The sequence below is a fragment of the Pseudophryne corroboree genome, chromosome 5, assembly GCF_028390025.1.
Source record: "Pseudophryne corroboree isolate aPseCor3 chromosome 5, aPseCor3.hap2, whole genome shotgun sequence".
Lineage (NCBI taxonomy): Eukaryota > Metazoa > Chordata > Amphibia > Anura > Myobatrachidae > Pseudophryne > Pseudophryne corroboree.
The window spans coordinates 199,804,614-199,812,860 of NC_086448.1; the positions used below are offsets into that span (position 1 = coordinate 199,804,614).

An 8,247-nucleotide genomic window follows, 5' to 3' on the forward strand; every position below is an offset into this window, starting at 1 on the left:
TGCCTAACCCACCCTACCCAAAGCCTAACCCTAACTTCCCCCCACCTGCAGCCTAACCCTATCCTCCCCCCACCCACAGCCTAATCCTAATCCCCCCCCTTGATGCCTAAACCTAACCCTCCCTTCCCCGCAGCCTAACCACTCCCAGGGGTGCCTAACCCTAACCAACCCTACCTGTTGCCTAACCTTAACCTTCTCCCACCCACAGCCTAAACCTAACCCCCGCCTGATGCCTAAACCTAACCTTCCCTCCCCCGCAGCCTAACCACCCCCGGGAGTCCTTAACCCTAACCCACCCTACCCACAGCCTAACCCTATCCTCCCCCTACCCGCAGCCTAACCCTAACCCCTCCGCCTGATGCCTAACCCTCTCCCTTTCCCCACCACCCTAACCTTGTCTGTCCACTGTCTAACCCAAACCTCCCCCCTTTGTGCCTAACCCTCCTGCAGATGTGCCTAATCCTAACCTCCGTCCCTGCTGCCTAAATCTAACTCTTCCCCTCCCACAGCCTAAGCACCCACCTCCATCCCTGCTGCCTAAACCTAACCCTCCCTCTCTTGCAGCCTGACCACTCCCGGGGGTGCCTAACCCACCCTACCCACAGCCTAATTCTAACCTTCCCCCACACGCAGCCTAAACCTAACCCAGTGCCTGACACCTAAACCTAATCCCCGCCTGATGCCTTACCCTAACCCTCCCTCCCCCGCATCCTAACCACCCCCAGGGGTGCCTAACCCTAACCTCCCCCCACCAACAGCCTAAACTTAACCCTCCCTTCCCCACAGCCTAGCCTCCCCGGGGGTGCTTAACCCTAAGCTCCCCCCACCCGCAGTCTAGACTTAACCCCCCCGCCTAACGCCTAAACCTATCCCTCCCGCCTGATGCCTAAACCTAACCCTCCCTCCCACGCAGCCTAACCACCCCCGGGGGTGCCTAACCCACCCTATCCACAGCCTATCCCTAACCTCTCCCCACCGGCAGCCTAACCCTAACCCCTGCCTGATGCCTAAACCTAACCCCCCTGCCTGAAGCCTAAACCTAACCCTTCCTCCCCCGCATCCTAACCCCCCCCCTACCCCCCGTGCCTGATGTCTAAACCTAACCCCCCTTGCCCAGCCCTAAACCTATGATCGTGGGGATACGGGCGTTGGTATCCTTGTCCATTCGAAGTTCAAATGTCAGGATTCTGAAGAGTGTCGGGATCCCAGTGTCAGTATTCTGACTGCCATAAACCAGACAGCCGGCATCTTTACCGCATCTCCTAATAGGTAATGCATATGTCCTAACATTTGGAGCATGTGTCCGCAGCTCTCCTCCTAGGTCAGCTTTTCAGGGATCACCCACTGTTTGTAGACGAAGAGGAAGAGATGAAAAATCATTGTTAGTGGATGAACAAGCCGAGAGACAAACTGCAAACAGTGGTGTGGTTGTGTAGAGAGAAAAATCTCTCTATGTAAATATGTTACTCTAACTACTGAGGACATGGAAAATACCTAAAATAAGGACAATTATCCCAAAGGGCCCATTGTTTTTATACAATACACACATTGGGGGATAAGTTCTCTCTTCTAGTAATTGGTGGGTACCTTCAGAAAATAAATTTGACCAGTAAATAATGAAAGCTATAAATTACTAACATTTAGGGGTCAATCCAATTAGGTACGAGTTACCATTGCTGCAACATTTCAACAGCATCCAAACTCACACCCTTCGTGGCCAGATTCAGCCCATGGGGCTGCCGGAAAGTGCGGCTGTTGTAAGACAAACTTGCACCTAATTAAACTGACCCCTTAGTTGTTAAATGTGCTAAAATAGTTAAATATAATGGTGTAATTGTGGGCCTGATTCAGTTGTGGTTGTTGAAGTGCTCGCTGCTGCAATCTTGCCGTTCACAATTGCATCGTGAGTCTGAGCAGTCGTAGGCTGAGCAAGTCTCCTAGACACAGGGGGCTCTCCAGCAGCAACAGAGGTCACAATGGGTAATTTATGCACGCACATGGAATGGCGTTTGAACGGACCTGACACGCCTGTATACAATGAGCCACCCCCGTTACCACCTCAAATGCTGACTTCCTGTCAATCACTTTGCAATGGGATCCTCTATGTGAGCTTGATTTCATTTTGTGCGCAGTGCAGCTTACACGCATGCACAGTGAAAAAGCATTGAGTCACTTGGTGCAATAGCAGCTCTGCGTCTGCATCTGAATCAGGCCCCCTAAGCAGTAAGGAGAAGGACTCTAGGGAAAGGACTATGTCACCTTTATTATATGTAAAGATAGGGAAACAGTCACTTGTTACAGCTCCAATTCACATCATTTATACCATTCGGTACCATTTCATCATTTGGTTATTCTATGGGGGAGATGTATTAAGCCCCACAGAGTGATAAAGTGGAGAGAGATAAAGTACCAGCCAATCAGCTCCTACCTGCCATGTTACAGGCTGTGTTTGAAAAATGCCAACTAGGAGCTGATTGGTTGTTAGTTTATCTCTCTCCACTTTATCACTCTCCCAGGCTTTGTACACCTGCCCCCAGTTTATTGATATACTGTAAGTGTCAGCCATTTCACTATCTCCCCCGATCTATATTGTTATTCCCCCGATCTGTATGTTCTGTATCATGCTCTCCCCACCCTTCCTGTTTTTCTGTATCACAGTATGTACTACATCTCGCAGCCCCCAAAAGTGTATGTCCTTCCTCTATATGTCCTATAGAGTACGCCACAATTTCTATGTTTTTGTATTGTGCCCCCACACCATCTGTATGTGCTGTACCAAGTTGCCCCCTTCTGCATGTTTTGTATTGTCTGCTCTCCCCCACCATAGACCCAATGTTTTGTACTGTGCTCTCAATACCCCCCACCACACACACAATTACACAAGTATGGTAACTTACCTCCTGCATGCTATTCTCCAGTCACTAATTCCTCTGCGACCCCTCCCGTCGTCTTCAACTGACACTTTGCAGATCTCTTTGCCGGTCACCCGACACTCTGCAAATCTCTTTGCCAGAACTTTGCCAAATGATGATCTAAATAACCAGAATTTCCTGGTCAGACATACTATGAGTATAATTATACTACAGGTTGAGTTTCCCTTATCCAAAATGCTTGGGACCAGAAGTATTTTGGATATCTGATTTTTCCGTATTTTGTAATAATTGCAAACCATAATGAGATATCATGGCGATGGGACCTAAGTCTAAGCACAGAATGCATTTTTGTTTCATATACACCTTATACACACAGCCTGATGGTAATTTTAGCCAATATTTTTAATAACTTTTTGCATTAAACAAAGTGTGTGTACATTCACACAATTCATTTATGTTTCATATACACCTTATACACACAGCCTGAAGGTCATTTTTTAATACAATATTTTTAATAACTTTGCGCATTAAACAAGGTTTGTTTACATTGAGCCATCAGAAAACAAAGGTTTCACTATCTCACTCTTGCTCAAAAAATTCCGTATTTCGGAAAATATTCCATATTGATATGGGATACTCAACCTGTACTACATTTTGTTACGTATTTTCATTTTTATTCATTTGCAATTTATCTATTTTATTGACTTTTTATCCAAACCCCAAGATCCTTTCTCATAGAGACCCAAGTTATCTGCTCCAGGTTTTATCTTCCCTAGTGCTAGGACCATGTTAGTATCATACACTGGGCCTAATTCAGACCTGATCGCAGCAGCAAATTTGTTCTCTAATGGACAAAACCATGTGCACTGCAGGTGGGGCAGATGTAACATGTGCAGAGAGAGTATGGTAACTTACCTCCTGCATGTTATACTCCAGTCATTGCTACCTCTGTGACCCCTCCCGTCGTCTTCAACTGACACTTTGCAGATCTCTTTGCCGGTCACCCGACACTCTGCAAATCTATTTGTCAGATGATCTAAAAAACACAAAAGACTATCATTAAGCAAGCATAGTACTAGTTTAAGTACAATAAAATGTCAATCAGTCAACCAGTTTCCAAATTTTCCTTAAACCAAACAAGATACTTTCAAAGTTATCAATATCCCATTTATCTATTTTATTAACTTTTTCATCCCAAATCCACGATCCTGCCTCATAGAGACCCAGGTTATCTGCATCCCCTGTATGTGTGCTTATCCTCCATACTGTCCTCTTTATTCCTGTAACGCTACATTTTTATTCCTAAATATGTCGTTCCTTCTTGTGCTTCTCCTATTTATGTGTCCTTGTACCTGTATTCCCTGTTCTGTCTATCTTGTCTTGCCTTTCAGCTGACAATACTGCACTCTGTCTTCCTTACCCCCCTCCATCATACCCTGCTATGTAGGACTCACCTCCTCCTACCTGTCTTCCTGCATGGAAACTGGAAACGTCAGCAGCTGTAGATAGAATGTTACAGGGAGAAGCATTGTGATGTCACGGGCTAGTGATGTCACAGGCTAGGTGTGATGTCACAGTAACCAGCACTAAAGCTACAGAGTTACAGCTATCTTACATATACATTTTCTACATCAATTACAACTGGATATACATGCATTTCTAGTTTTTTTTAAAAATGAGACTAGTGTAGAAAATGAAGTATAAGGCAATGTTGTACAGAGTGCCTCAATATATAGGTAAAGGGAAAACATAAGTGACAGGAATTTCTAGACTAAATCACTGCTTATATTTTATGAGGAAATAAAGCTCCCTATCCAAGAGGCTGAATTAATCATTTTCGTGTGTGTGTGTGTGTGTGTGTGTGTGTGTGTGTATATACACTGCTCAAAAAAATAAAGGGAACTCTTAAACAACACAATGTAACTCCAAGTCAATCACACTTCTGTGAAATCAAACTGTCCACTTAGGAAGCAACACTGATTGACAATCAATTTAACATGCTGTTGTGCAAATGGAATAGACAACAGGTGGAAATGATTATAGGCAATTAGCACGACACCCCCAATAAAGGAGTTGTTCTGCAGGTGGTGACCACAAACCACTTCTCAGCTCCTATGCTTTCTGGCTGATGTTTTGGTCACTTTTGAATGCTGGCGGTGCTTTCACTCTAGTGGTAGCATCAGACAGAGTCTACAACCCACACAAGTGGCTCAGGTAGTGCAGCTTATCCAGGATGGCACATCAATGCGAGCAGTGGCAAGAAGGTTTGCTGTGTCTGTCAACTTAGTGTCCAGAGCAAGGAGGCGCTACCAGGAGACAGGCCAGTACATCAGGAGACGTGGAGGAGGCCATAAGAGGGCAACAACCCAGCAGCAGGGCCGCTACCTCCGCCTTTGTGCAAGGAGGAACAGGAGGAGCACTGCCAGAGCCCTGCAAAATGACCTCCAGCAAGCCACAAATGTGCATGTGTCTACTCAAATAATCAGAAACAGACTCCATGAGGGTGGTATGAGGGCCCGACGTCCACAGGTGGGGGTTGTGCTTACAGCCCAACACCGTGCAGGACGTTTGGCATTTGCCAGAGAACACCAAGATTGGCAAATTCGCCACTGGCGCCCTGTGCTCTTCACAGATGAAAGCAGGTGCTCACTGAGCACATGTGACAGACGTGACAGAGTCTGGAGACGCCAAGGAGAACGTTCTGCTGCCTGCAACATCCTCCAGCATGACCGGTTTGTCAGTGGGTCAGTAATAGTGTGGGGTGGCATTTCTTTGGGGGGCCGCACAGCCCTCCATGTGCTCGCCAGAGGTAGCCTGACTGCCATTAGGTACCGAGAGGAGATCCTCAGACCCCTTGTGAGACCATATGCTGGTGCAGTTGGCCCTGGGTTCCTCCTAATGCAAGACAATGCTAGACCTCATGTGGCTGGAGTGTGTCAGCAGTTCCTACAAGACGAAGGCATTGATGCTATGGACTGGCCCGCCCGTTCCCCAGACCTGAATCCAATTGAGCACATCTAGGACATCATGTCTCGCTCCATGCACCACAGACTGTCCAAGAGTTGGCGGATGCTTTAGTCCAAGTCTGGGAGGAGATCCCTCTGGAGACCATCCGCCACCTTATCAGGAGCATGCCCAGGCATTGTAGGGAGGTCATACAGGCATGTGGAGGCCACACACACTACTGAGCCTCATTTTGACTTGTTTCAAGGACATTACATCAAAGTTGTATCAGTCTGTAGTGTTTTTCCACTTTCATTTTGAGTGTGACTCCAAATCCAGACCTCCATAGGTTAATAAATTTGATTTCCATTGATAATTTTTGTGTGATTTTGTTGTCAGCACATTCAACTATGTAAAGAACAAAGTATTTAATAAGAATATTTCATTCATTTAGATCTAGGATGTGTTATTTTAGTGTTCCCTTTATTTTTTTGAGCAGTGTTATATATATATATATATATATATATAGAGAGAGAGAGAGAGAGAGAGCTATACTAACTATACTATCCCATTAAACCAAGAACCTCACAAATTATACAGTTTCTGTGGCTGGCTGACCTCAAATCTGCATTTCACCTGGTTTAATCAGCCACAGAACCTGTGTAACCCATGAGCGTATAAAGAGGAGAATAAATAAAAGTTGTCTTTTTTTGTTGGCGCACTAGAACATTTATTATTCAATACCAGCGTATATAAAACTGTAAGGCGGGCCCGCAAGATGACATTCACAGGGAATAGGTAATGACATCCACTCGACATGTTCACACCCGCTGGATGTGTTGGAAAGAGGTTGAGTGGACAGTGAGCATGGCTGTGCCCTGTGGCACCACGTGGCACCATTGTACCGACAGCCGGACTGCTGAGAATGGAACCTGGAGGGTACATAACTTTTTCGTTTTCATTTCATCTCATGACACTCCACCCGATGCTACTCTTCTGGTTATCCTATCAACTAGGACAACAATGAAGGTGACTCCATAACATTTCTTCCATTGTTTTTCCATGTCACAGAAACATTGCATGTGTGTTACAGGTGACCTTCCTAATCATCTCTCCTTCACTTCACAGTAATGTCATTGTTAGTGATACATTATTTGGATCAAGCATCAAAAGGAAACTTAGATATAAGAGTCTGGGCAGCATATCACTTATTGAATGACAACCTTGTGCCTGCGCTGTACTGTATGTAGACGGAGCATTTGGTTTTGCTAATGGCTTACATAGACTCCATAAATGGGCATGCCGACACAGCATATTAAATGTTAACATGTATGATCTTAAACTCCATCTATAAATGTTCTGTTGCGAGACTTCCTATATGCTCAGAATATTGCTATTGTGACAGATGATTTAGTATATACTAGGGATGTGCACTTGAAATTTTTCGGGTTTTGTGTTTTGGTTTTGGGTTCGGTTCCGCGGCCGTGTTTTGGGTTCGACCGCGTTTTGGCAAAACCTCACCGAATTTTTTTTGTCGGATTCGGGTGTGTTTTGGATTCGGGTGTTTTTTTCAAAAAACCCTAAAAAACAGCATAAATCATAGAATTTGGGGGTCATTTTGATCCCAAAGTATTATTAACCTCAAAAACCATAATTTCCACTCATTTTCAGTCTATTCTGAATACCTCACACCTCACAATATTATTTTTAGTCCTAAAATTTGCACCGAGGTCGCTGGATGACTAAGCTAAGCGACCCTAGTGGCCGACACAAACACCTGGCCCATCTAGGAGTGGCACTGCAGTGTCACGCAGGATGGCCCTTCCAAAAAACACTCCCCAAACAGCACATGACGCAAAGAAGAAAAAAAGAGGCGCAATGAGGTAGCTGTGTGAGTAAGCTAAGCGACCCTAGTGGCCGACACAAACACCTGGCCCATCTAGGAGTGGAACTGCAGTGTCACGCAGGATGGCCCTTCCAAAAAACACTCCCCAAACAGCACATGACGCAAAGAAGAAAAAAAGAGGCGCAATGAGGTAGCTGTGTGAGTAAGATAAGCGACCCTAGTGGCCGACACAAACACCTGGCCCATCTAGGAGTGGCACTGCAGTGTCACGCAGGATGGCCCTCCCAAAAAACACTCCCCAAACAGCACATGACGCAAAGAAGAAAAAAAGAGGCGCAATGAGGTAGCTGTGTGAGTAAGCTAAGCGACCCTAGTGGCCGACACAAACACCTGGCCCATCTAGGAGTGGCACTGCAGTGTCACGCAGGATGGCCCTTCCAAAAAACACTCCCCAAACAGCACATGACGCAAAGAAGAAAAAAAGAGGCGCAATGAGGTAGCTGTGTGAGTAAGCTAAGCGACCCTAGTGGCCGACACAAACACCTGGCCCATCTAGGAGTGGCACTGCAGTGTCACGCAGGATGG

At 45.8% G+C, this 8,247-nt stretch overlaps 1 long non-coding RNA gene across 1 annotated transcript; it reads right to left on the reverse strand.

The window, feature by feature from the left end:
• Nucleotides 1-1,109: 1,109 nt before the first annotated feature.
• Nucleotides 1,110-3,905, reverse strand: LOC134928923 (uncharacterized). Its single transcript, XR_010178127.1, has 3 exons — nt 3,789-3,905; nt 2,898-3,032; nt 1,110-1,344 (listed from the first exon to the last, which is right to left on the reverse strand). It is a non-coding gene; the product is annotated as an uncharacterized LOC134928923 (long non-coding RNA).
• Nucleotides 3,906-8,247: the final 4,342 nt, after the last annotated feature.